Source organism: Ailuropoda melanoleuca, chromosome 9 (genome assembly GCF_002007445.2).
Source record: "Ailuropoda melanoleuca isolate Jingjing chromosome 9, ASM200744v2, whole genome shotgun sequence".
Classification (NCBI taxonomy): Eukaryota; Metazoa; Chordata; class Mammalia; order Carnivora; family Ursidae; genus Ailuropoda; species Ailuropoda melanoleuca.
The window spans coordinates 19,177,174-19,188,982 of NC_048226.1; positions in this window are offsets into that span (position 1 = coordinate 19,177,174).

Here is an 11,809-nt window from a genome sequence, read left to right on the forward strand (position 1 = left end):
TTACCTGGCACATAAAAAGGGCCAGATAGGTGTCTGTGATCAGTACTTATCATTCTATCAGTTGGGTTTGTTATTATATACCATACAGAAGCGTTCATATGTGGGCACAGAGAGGCATGAATAAGGATGGTCACCACATGGGGCGCCTGGGTGGCACAGCGGTTAAGCTTCTGCCTTCAGCTCAGGGCGTGATCCTGGCGTTATGGGATCGAGCCCCACATCCAGGCTCTTCCACTATGAGCCTGTCTTCCTCTCCTACTCCCCCTGCTTGTGTTCCCTCTCTCGCTGGCTGTCTCTATCTCTATCGAATAAATAAATTAAAAAAAAAAAAAGGATGGTCACCACAATGTTGTTTATAATACCAAAAACAAAACTGGAGGCGAATCAATGAATGTTAATAGGTTAATGATGTAACATAATGTCACACCGGTAAAATAGCTTAAAACTATTTTGAAATAATGGAGTAGATCTCTGCATACTAGAGTGAAAAGTTTTCCAGGATATATGGTTAGGTTTAAGAAAAGTTAGGTGCAGAAAAACACGTTTATCATGATTCCATTAATATAAAACAAGAAAACCTTCACAAATATGTGTGTTTCTGAAACATTCATATGCGAAAGTGTGGCGGATCTGGGGGAAGAAGGGAATGGGAGATGGGACAAGGGGAAGATTTTGGGTTTTTGCTCTTTACACATCTGCACTGTCTGAATCCTTTACAATGGGAGACTATGTAACACGCATGTTGACTATTAAATAAGAAGAAAGTGTTCAATAACACCCTGTGAGTTGAACAAATGGTATCGAGTCCCGGGCCCTCTGCAAGGCCAGTGAGGTGGGATGGGGAGACATGGGGAAATGTGATGGGCCGCTGTGTCCAGGGGTGCCAGGCACGTCAGTGGGAGATGCGGTGGTGGCAGAACCCCTCCACCTCCCTGCACGGTGCTCACATTCCAGACCCGACTCTCCAATGAGTTGCAAAGATCCACTGACTTAAAATATGAGGTGAAAGATGAAGTATGTACGGGCCAGCTCAGCAGTCATTAAAAATTACACCAGTGGCTCAGTTGGTTAGGTGTCTGACTGGCTCAGGTCACGATCTCAAGGCGCTGGGATCGAGCCCTGAATCGGGCTCCCTGCTCAGCGCGGAGTCTATGTCTCCCTCTCCCTCTGCCCCCACCCCTGCTCGTGTTCCCTCTCTCAAATAAGTAAAATCTAAAAAAAATATATATTCTACCATAGAGTAAGTAATTCTAGGCTTGGGAGGTGCAAGGTGCCAAACTGCACACTCCCATTTGTAGAAGACATGCATGGATGTGTGAGTGTGTGTGCACACACACACATACACATATGTGCACATTCATATACAGATACATGCATGCACACACGTGCTTGCACATGCATGCACACACACGTGCATACATGCAGTTTAAAAACAAAAATAATGAAAGGACATAGTCCAAAACATTAACGGTGATTATTTTTGGGTGGAAGGACTATAAATGATTTTTGGAGTTCTCTTTGTTCTTTTTCATGTTTTCCAAATATTCTACCTACATGTAGTCCTCTTATATAATACCAAGAAAATTTAAGTAATGACACAATTTTATAACTGGGCTGTGTCACCCTCTGCGTATCCTTGGGCCCTCATTAAGCCCCTTCTTTCCTCATGGGGTTCCAGCTTTCTTGTCAGAGATCTGATTCCACAGTGTTCCACTCTCCTCCCGGGGTGGGAAACACACGAGTCTCTGGTAGGTTGCAGGGACGGTGTCCAAGGACAGTTCTCTGCCCTTGAGACTCCTGGACTCCAGAGTCAAGAATGCTACGGGCAGCCTTCACTCCTGCAGAGATAAACGTTTGAAGTGAAGCCCCGGGCCAGAGACCTGATGAGAAGGGAGGGTCCTTCTTGATGGGACTGCGCAGACACCTCCCCAGGGTGCCCCTTCTAGCTCAGCGCTCCATCTGCCTGCACTTACGTGTTGGAGAGCCCCCACCTCAAGTTCTGTGGCCAGCTCAGGTGCCGCCGGCTCTCGGCAGCCTTTCCTAGCATAGACACGGGCACTGTCTGTGAGCAAGGCCCGGAATCGAAGTGGTCCAAGTTGAAAGCCTTGCTCTGAAATTTACTAAAGCTGCAGTAAGTCACTCAATCAGCTCGGAGCCTCCGTTGGCTTATCTGGGCCATTCCTAGGGCTTTGGGGTGATGATCAGAGCAGTGCTTCCTCATCGGTAGGGTCCATAACGTAGGAGTTGGCCGGTGGTAGTCGTGCTGGGGGTACTGGAACACAGTGACTCCGTTTTAACCCTCCTAATGAAACACAGCCACCAGGTGTATCTGGGAGGTGGTGTGGGGGCCATGAGTGGGACAAGGGCCTGCGGATGCAGAGATGAACAAAGATGAGGACCACGGGGCGCTCCCATGCCGTGTCTGCACACGTGGTGGGTGGCAGGGGTCCAGCTGAGACCGTCCGTGGAGCTCTGAGAGCATGGTGCTCAGGCCTGGCAGGCAGCAGACGGGTCAGGAAACACCACTTTGACTAATTCTGAACAGCAGCATTCTCCAGGTGGATCATACCAGGAGTGGGGCCCCAGGTTAGAAAGACTGCAACAAATAGCAGGTGCAAAAGAAAGAGAAAAGTATAGGGGAAGTTTCCAGGATGGCAAATGAGTGGCTGGAGTACTTGGCAAAAGGGAAGGGTTCTGGGTCAAGGCCAGAGTGGACAGGGCCATGGCCAGTGGATGCGTCCCAGTTTCCAGCTCGGAGGACAGAGGATGAGAAAGGGCGAGCCTTCTCCCAGCCAGGGAAACCGTGGGCCCATCCCTGACAAGAGGACAGCCCCACCTGCCCCTCTGTCCACCCTCCCAGACAGACTGCCCACCCTGGAGAGTCTGACAAGATCACCGATGTGGACTCGCTCCTTGCCCTCCCGGGCAACAAGGAGGTTCTCGTTGAATGAACACAGGAGATCATGTCTGAGAGGTGTCGACACAAGGGTTTGAAACAAAGGGGAGAGCGTCTGGAAATCAAGGGCCCTTCCAAAACCCCGCCTGCCTCCATGGGACACAGATTATCTACCCCTGTGGCAAATGCAGTCTGGCATGTGGGAGCCTGAGCCAGTTGGGCTGTTTCTTCCCACTGAGAAGTCGGATTCACCCAACAAGGACTCTGTAAGTGACCGATGTCAGCCAGTGACAGCAGTTCAAAGGCCCCTAGGAGGGGTAGGAAGCCGAAGCTGCCGGCCACTTTCTGGCCCCGATTCTGCGAGCAGGTCGTATGCTGTCGGCGGCGGGGGGGCGGGGTGGGCATGGGGCCAGAGGTTGTTGGGCCCTGCAGGGAGCACGGTTGGTCTGCACCCAAGCAACCAAAGGGGGACAATGAGACTGTTTCTTCCTCTCAGCAGTGGTACTGTCTTGACACTAAGGGCATTGATGGGCTGGTTACCATGGGAACCTGAGCTGCCGAGCCCATCCCGTGGAGCATGAGGCTGCCTTCCAACAGCTGATGGGTATTCATCCCTGTTCTTCCCCACGCGGGACAGAGGGCCTTGTGCCTGTCGCCGGGTCTTCCAAATCCTCCAACAGCAGAGGCGCCAGGACATCGGGAAGATCTGGGATCGGATGGGATGACAGGCCCCGTCGGGTCTGCAGCAGCCATGGTGGGCTCCAGGCCATGGCTGGGCCGTGCCCCCCTTGCCGCTGACCTGACCTGGAAGCAAACTAGAGCATCGCACAGAAGGTCGTCCCAGGGCACGAACACAAGCTCAAACCCGGGAGAGGCCCATCTGCTGGGTGACTCCAAAAAGAAAGGGATTAACTTTAAAAAGTGTGGGTGGCGATGGCTCAGCCAACTGATGTGGAGACGTAGGAGGCGACCTTGCTCCTTCACCAGCACTCACCACCTCCTCCACCGAGAGGTTCTTGCGAGGCAAAGCCACGTCTCTTATCTCTGAGGGGCTGGCACCAAGGACAGCACGCAGCAAACTCTGAGTAAATGAGGGCATGTCCTCTGGCCACCCTGAGTGACCCCTCCGCCATCAGAGAACGGCAGGGGTGGAACTGATCTTTGACAGCAGCCTGGAGGACCGGCTGTGGATTGACTTACCGGGAAGCCCAGGGCCCAGGGGCAGAAACAGACAGGCCAGCAGGCGATGTCAGGACGACGGGGCTGGGGAAATCGGGCAGGCCTGTAGATGCTGGGAAGGACGAGGGGCTAACCAGGGGGTGGGAAAGCCATCCTAGGTAGAAAGAAGAGCGTAAGGAAGGCTGAATGGAAGCAGGAGCATGAAGTGGTTCAGCAGAGCTGGAGCTGCGGGCAGGGCAGAAAGAGGCCGTGTAGCAGGACAGCCGGGGAGAGGTGACAGAGACCCCGGCCTGTGCTGGGCAATAGCAGCAGGAAGGCAGCGGGCCTGAGAGCCATCCAGGAGACCCATGAGACAGGCCAAGATACAGACCAGACGGGAGGCGTGGGGGGAGGGAGTGATGTGGGGATGGGGTAGGGAAGGCAGCCTCGAGCTCAGACGCCAGGGTAGATGATCCCTTCTGTGGCCAGGGACCACACAGGGAGGAGAAGGTCTGCAGCGAGGGGTGATCAGTCCGGTTGATAAGGTGCAGAGCTTAAGCAATTACGTGTAGCCTGCACCCTAAAAGGTCCGAAGGGACTGGGGCGTTTTCTTATTTCCCTCCAAAATGGAGAGGTGTGAGTTTCATTTTTTTTTTAAATTTATTTATATGAGAGACAGAGGGCATGAGTGGGGGGAGGGGCAGAGGAAGAGGGAGAGGGAGAAGTAGACTCCCCACTGAGCAGGGAGCCCGATGTGGGGCTCAATTACAGGACCCTGGGATCATGACCTGAGCCAAAGGGAGACGTTTCCCCAACTGAGCCACCCAGGCACCCAGGGAGATTGAAGTTTCAATACTGATGAGAAGGAGTGAGGCCCAACTATTCTGGGCAGAACAATGCAGACATGCAGCACTCTATAGGGGTGTGTGTGTGTGTGTGTGTGTGTGTGTGTGTGTGTGTGTGAACCAGGTGGAAAGAAGGAGAAACAGTGGCTAGTGGGGTCCACATATGCTCTTTGTCAATGGCAGCAAAGAACTGAAAGGCTTTCTGGCCTGGTGGCTTATCCTTATACGAGAAACAGGGAGGAGGGCCATCTGTCATCACAGTGGAGGGCAGTCAGAGGGGATGGGCTTGGGCCCTGGCCGGTCAGTCACCGGTGTGTGACCTGCACAAGTCAGAACCTAACTGGACCTGAGCTGTCCTCATGGTTCAACAGGCCTGGTGACACCTCTCTCTGCTGGGTTGGTGCAAGGCTCCATGAGCGAGAACACCCAACACATTGGCTTGGGCACCATCACGTGCCTGGGCTTCTGGTCACTGCCAAGGCCAAGCCACAGTCCGAGAGCCAGAAGGGAGAGAGAGGCAGTCACGATAAATATTACTCAGAAGCCGTCCGCGTACTGGGGCCTGGGAGAAGGAGGGGGAGACACGCCAGCCACGTAGCCTGGGCTGTGGAAGATGAGAGGAACTACGTTTTAGAGGCAAAGTCTGAGCAGAGGCTCAGAGACTCAAAAGAGCCGAGGATGTTCCCCAGTGTGTGAGCGGTTTTTGTGGCCCTGTTTGTGAAGCCTGAGGTTCTTCTCCGATGGGGCTCTCCACCCCGTGCACCGCTGTTTCTCATGTTCTCATGCTTCTGCCTAGAGAAACCCAAACTCTTCCAGGGGACCAGTCAGCTGAGCTGTCCCCTCTGGCCTGACTCTGAGTCTCCTCCTGGCCACCTGGCTCCACGCACGGTCACTCAGCCCCAGGAACCTCTCCACCACAGCCCCGGGGCCTTACGAGGACAGACCACTCAACTAAAACCCTGTCCACTGAAAACTGTCACCATCTGAAGAAAGATGTCAAATGCCAGCGTATGAGGCCACAAGCTTCGCAACCCCAGTCTTGTCGGTACCCACCCACCTCACACCCAGAACCTCTCCTGTTCTGCTCCCAGGGCCAGTCGTGTGCGCGGCTCTTGGCTCAGAGCGTACATGCAAGACAGCCTCAGACCGAAAATCAAAACCAGATAACTAGGTCACAGCTGACTGCTCTTCCGGGCCTCCCTTGTCCACCTCGAGCTCCTGACACTCGGGTCGAAACGAATCCTGGCCCATTTTTTTAACACCTGGCTAAAGCTTCCACTTGTGTTTTTTATCATAAGAGCAAGCCGTCTGCAGCATGCCAGTGCTCCTCTGTTGACAAGCGAATTATGCAGGCCCACCTGAAATTCTGGGCCAGGTACGTCCCTCTCGGTAGCTATTTTAAGCAAAACTATTTAAGGCAAATTCAAAATCATTTAAGGCTCTTAGATCTTTTAGGGGCCCTGGCAGCCTGCCTGACTTTTTATGTTCAGACTCAGAACCAACAAATTAGCTCAAAACCCCAGGCAAAGCAAAAATGCAAGGGAAAGTATGGTGTCTAAGCGCCACTTTTAAGATAAACATCACTTCCAAAAGCTACAGATGCTGAGATGTTGTGATTTGGTTTGTGAGAATTTCTTACTGCCATTTCTTCACATAGACAACGTGTCTGTTCTGGGAGTCATCAGTGTTGAAGGCTGCAACGTACCTAGGTTAGGTGAGGCCCATGTGGGCCCCAAGATGCTTTGAAGGACAGAGAAGCCTGGTAGGAGAGCAGGGTTCCAGCACTCTGGGTGTGGCTCCGTCCAAACAGCCCTGTGATCCAAGCCAGGCCTGCCGGTTCCCCGGGTCACCAACTGCTTGACAAGCAGACTGGCCCAGTGCAGGGGGTTTAAAGCAGGGGCTTCTTACCCCAGGCCCACAGGCACCTGTGTGCCCACAAACAGGCTTCAGATGATCCAGGAACACCAGGACGTGTGCATATCGTGTGCATTTTTTTCTTTTTTTCCCCTCGCACATGTCACATGTATCTACGTGTGTGTGCACACATACACACGTGTACGTGTCACCATATAAATTTTGTCACCATATAAATTTTGATAGAAGAGCACAAAATGCTTAGACACATTTTGTACATCATTTGAATGTTACATACACACATGCACCTATATACGTAAATTACGAATTAGAACACTGCAGAGAGTTTCTTCCTTCCTCTGCCAGCACCTTCCCCCTCCCTCCCTTCTTAGAGGCTACTACCAACCTGAACTTGATGTGGATGCCGCCTACATGTGTAAGCGTTCATAAATAATATAGAATCACTTAGTGTGTTTTTTTAAAGTTTACATAAATCCTACCGCACCGAGCATCTGCAACGTGCCTTTTCACTCGCCATCATTTTTGCGATTTATCTATGTAGATACCTATCTGGTTAATGCCTTTCTAACTACTGTCTAGCATTCCATCAGTAACCATTTTGACTTCATTCTCCATTCTTCTACTCACGGATATTTAGGCTGTGTTTCCCTTCATTTACAAAATGCCCCTGGGACAGCACTCTGCAAGGCTCCTTGCGCCCTTGTGCCAGATCTCTCTGGTGGAAGTCCAGAGGTGAAGGCACTGATACAATTCCACCTCACTGCCAAGGGCCCAACTGCTCTCCGAGGTAGTTCTACTGATTTCCACTTCCACCAGCAGCACTGGGCAGCTCTGCGGTTCCACATCCTGCCAACTGCTTGATACGAGCCCTTCTCCACGTCTGCCAATCCGATGGCGTGAAGCAGGCTCTCTCATTGCTGCCTCAGGCTGTGTTGTCCCCATAACTCCCAGGGAGGCTGAGTGGCTTTTCTCAAGTTTCCTGGCCACTTGACATCCCTCTCCCAGCTTCTTCCCCCTCCCTCCTCAGAGGCTACTACTACCCTGAACTTGAGCTGGATGCTTCACACGGGGCATTGACTCCCCTATGCATGCACTTCTCCATTTTTCTACCTGGCATTTCTCTTTTCCTTATTGATTTATTTGATTGCTTTTTATTTCACTATTTTTAAGATTTTATTTATTTATTTGAGAGGGAGAGAGAGTGAGTGAGAGAGAGAGCACAAGCTGGAGGGGGAAGGAGAGGGATAAACAGACACCTCCCCCTCCGAGCAGGGAGCCCGATGCAGGGCTCAATACCAGGACCCTGGGATCATGACCTGAGGCAAAGGCAGGACGCTTCACCAACTGAGCCACGCAGGTGCCCTGATTTGTAGCTTTTTAAATAATCTATGCACTAACCTGTGTGTTATATGCCACAGATACGGATTCTAGTCTACTATGTGCTTCTAAATTCTGTTATGATGTGTTTGTTATATAGAATCTTCATGGATCTAACTCTCCCTTTATTGGTTCTTTTTGTGTCTTGTTTAAGAAATCCTTTCCTGTCACAACATCATAAAGGTATTCCACTCCGGTTATTTTTAGCTGGAATTTATTGCTGGGTAGTGTGAGGTGAGTTCAGGATCTGATTGTTTTCCCGGGTCAATCCTCTCAGCACCGTTGATTGAAATGCCCATCCTTCCCTATCCATCTGTAACGCTTCTGTTCGCACGTACGAGTTCCCGCACCTGCCCGGGGTTTGAGTCGAATCCATTGTTTGGAGGGGACCATCCCTGGGGCCAATGTCCAACTGTCCTGATCACCCCAGCTTCATGGGAAATTTGGCTCTCTGGCAGAGCACATCCCTCCTTTTCCTCCCTTCTCAGAGTCATCTCAGGCATTCTGGGAACTTACTCTTCCATGTGAATTTTAGAATATGTTTGTGTGATTTCATATCCCATGTAAAACCCTGTTGGCATGTCAACTAAATTACATTGAATTTAGAGATTAATGGGGGGCCATGTGATAATCAGCCCTCCCATCCATGAACATGACTTATCCCTCCATTATTCAGGCCTTTTCTTCAATACAACTTTCAAATATTTTATAATCTGCTGGTAACTTTCACATTTTTTTCAAAAGTGTATTCCTAGGTATCTAACGGCTTTTATGAGCTACAGTGTATTATCATTTCTTTTATCTTCTCAGATGCTGCTCTTGGATAGGTTGCTACTGTCGATCAAGCACCCTTCTCAATTCTATGACTACTTATAATAGTCTCTAGATTCTCTAGGATTATTCACGTAGTTATCCATCTGTCAATAATGACATTTGATTCTTCCAAACTCTCCCTTCTTCCTTCCTTCCTACCTTCCTTCCTTCCTTCTTTCTTCTTCCTTTCTTTCTTTTCCTTCCATCCTTCCTTTTTTCTTTCTTTCTTTCCTTCCTTCCTTCCTTCCTTCTTTCACATTGTGGTGCATTATCTGGGACTCAAGAATCATGATGAATAAAGGAGTAAAAAAGAGGTTAAGTTTGTCTGGTTCCTAAAGATGCATATTTTTCAAAGGAGAAGATCCACAGTCATGATCAATCTGAAAGGCTTCCATGCTCAAGAAAGGTGAATCACCACCCATCTCTACTTCTGCACCATGTAAAATACATGGAATGGGGTTATTAGTTGCATGAAAGGGAGTAACACATTTGAGCCAGAAGTTAGAGCATCGCAAAGACCCACGAGAAAAGCAGGGCTGTGAGTCAGGGCAGGTACCGGGCATAACACTAAATGCCCATTAAGGGTGTGGGGAAAGAGTCACACAAAGGACACTGAGACCAGAGAACGTCGCAGGAGACAGAGAGCAGGGGGCATGATTGTCAGAGGTGACACGCACTGTGTAGACACAAACAGCTTCCATGCCTTGCTTCCCCTCAGTCGCCTTATCCATAAATCAAAGCTAATAGTATCTACAACTTATTTATGAGTCACAAATTCTCCTGGCTGAAAAAGGCAAATAAGATTTTTAAAGAGTTCTTATTTAGCAGGTAGAGGGTGGAATGCTCCAGGCCTTTTCCACATTAGTAGTTCACTTGGGGGAGGGAGGGAGAAAAGCTGGTTTTGGAATAAAGAGTAACAGGCTCTCCTTGAGTAATCTCTCACACACACCTCTGAGATGGGCCCGGATCCCCAACCAACTACTCCCCTCTGTTTGCAAAGGTCTCCAGAGGGGCACCCCCACCCCCAGCACCCTGCCTCCCAAGCGGAGCGACCAGGCTATGTGCAGTCCACCCTGGCTGCAATGGACAGAGCTGGGGAGACATTGAGTGACTCCCCCAGAATGTCCCAGGTCGGGGCAGGTACATACCTGAAGGAACCTCCCCCACGGGCAAAATGAGAACAGCAGACTTTGCATATGAAATTCAACTCAGGCGAGTCTGACAGAAGTTGTTTCAGAGCCCTGGCATTTTTGATTCCGGTGGACAGGAACCGTGAGGGGGAATCACTGTGTGTGCCGCTCACGGCAATGTCCGGGAGCCTCACAGCTCCACTTCAGGTCCCCCCTGCTTCTTTAATTATAGGAGCCAGAAACCCAGGCACTTTGTAATTTACCGGGCAGCTTAAGAGTCACTTTTAGCTGAAGACAAATGGCCAGGCCACCTGGGCAGAGCAGTGAGGTGTAGCAGGAGCCGGGGGCCCGAGCAATAAATGGGGATGAAACCCTGAGGACCACCTTCCTCGGTCTGGACCATCAGCCAGCGAGACTGAGGAACCACAGGCAGAAACAAAGCCAGTGCCGCCCAAAGGCAAACACTTCAATCACAGGATGTTTGAAGATACCTGAGCAGTCAATAGAGACAGATAGATCTAGACACACAAAAGATAGGGTGCCGTCCTCCCAGACACACTCACACCTGCCACGTGAAGTACAGGGCAAGCAGCAGAATCTGCTTTTCCAGAAGGCCGCCCATTTCACATTAGCAGCGTCTGTGCGGGACTTAGGACGCAGAAGAAATGTCATTTACGTTAGGGCCACACCACACTTTGCTGGCTTCCCTCACGGATAATGATGAAACTAAATTTAACACCACCTGGCACCAGAGTTTGAGTTACGAGCTGGCACTTCCCTGTCTTTTCACTTGATCCTCGAAGTATATAGTTCGTAGGAGGTTGGTTAACCTTACCTAAAGGTCCCCTGGTGGGACAGCACTCTTCAGTCCCTGCAGCCCCTCCTCCACCGGCCATAAATCAACCCCTTGCCCCACTGCCACTCTGGTGGCCTTGGGGCAGGGAAAAGGGATCTGCCTCGGTGGTCCTTTGGAGTTACGCCACCTTTGGGCCCATGGCTTGTCCTCTCTTGCTAACCCAGTAATAGCGACAGCGACAGCCCAGGCCGTGGGAGGACTCTGGGCTCACTGACCAGGGTCAAGCCCTGGCCCGGGGTTTTGCTGCCAGCCAACACTGGATCTTCCCAACAACTGCAGCCAGTACACAATGACACCACCCTTACAGATGAAGAGGACGGGGAAGTGACTTGCCTAAGGTCATACAGCTAGTATGGGGAGAGCTGCTATTGGAACAGCGACAGAAGCCTACAAACAAAGCAAATTCCAGGGGCCTGGAGGAGTTTGCAACGCAGGACCCCCCCCACCCCCCTGCAGAGTCCTGAGCTGCCGGTAAAGCCTTTGACTGCTGCTTCCAGGCTCCGGCACCGGCCGCCCTCCCTCCCCTCCGGGAGCCGCGGACGCCGCCGAGGGAGCACGGGACACCAAGACTCTGGGCCATGCGCCTGTCACCGCCGAGCCGCGGCGGGCCACCCTGGCGCGCGCTCAGGGTCTCGAGCCCCGCGCTGCCCGTCGAGGGCAGCGGGGTCGGCGTGGCGGAGCCGGGGCTCCGCGGCCAGTGAGAGCTTGGTGGGCACTGAGGACAGCGCCCGCGGACAGAACGCGGCGCCCGCGACTGGCTCCCTCTCCCGCCCCGCCGGGCAGGTGCCCGCGCCCGGCCCCTCGGCCCGCGGAACTGCCCCCCCGGGCTCTCCCAGGCCTGCGTGGGCGTCCCCGCGGG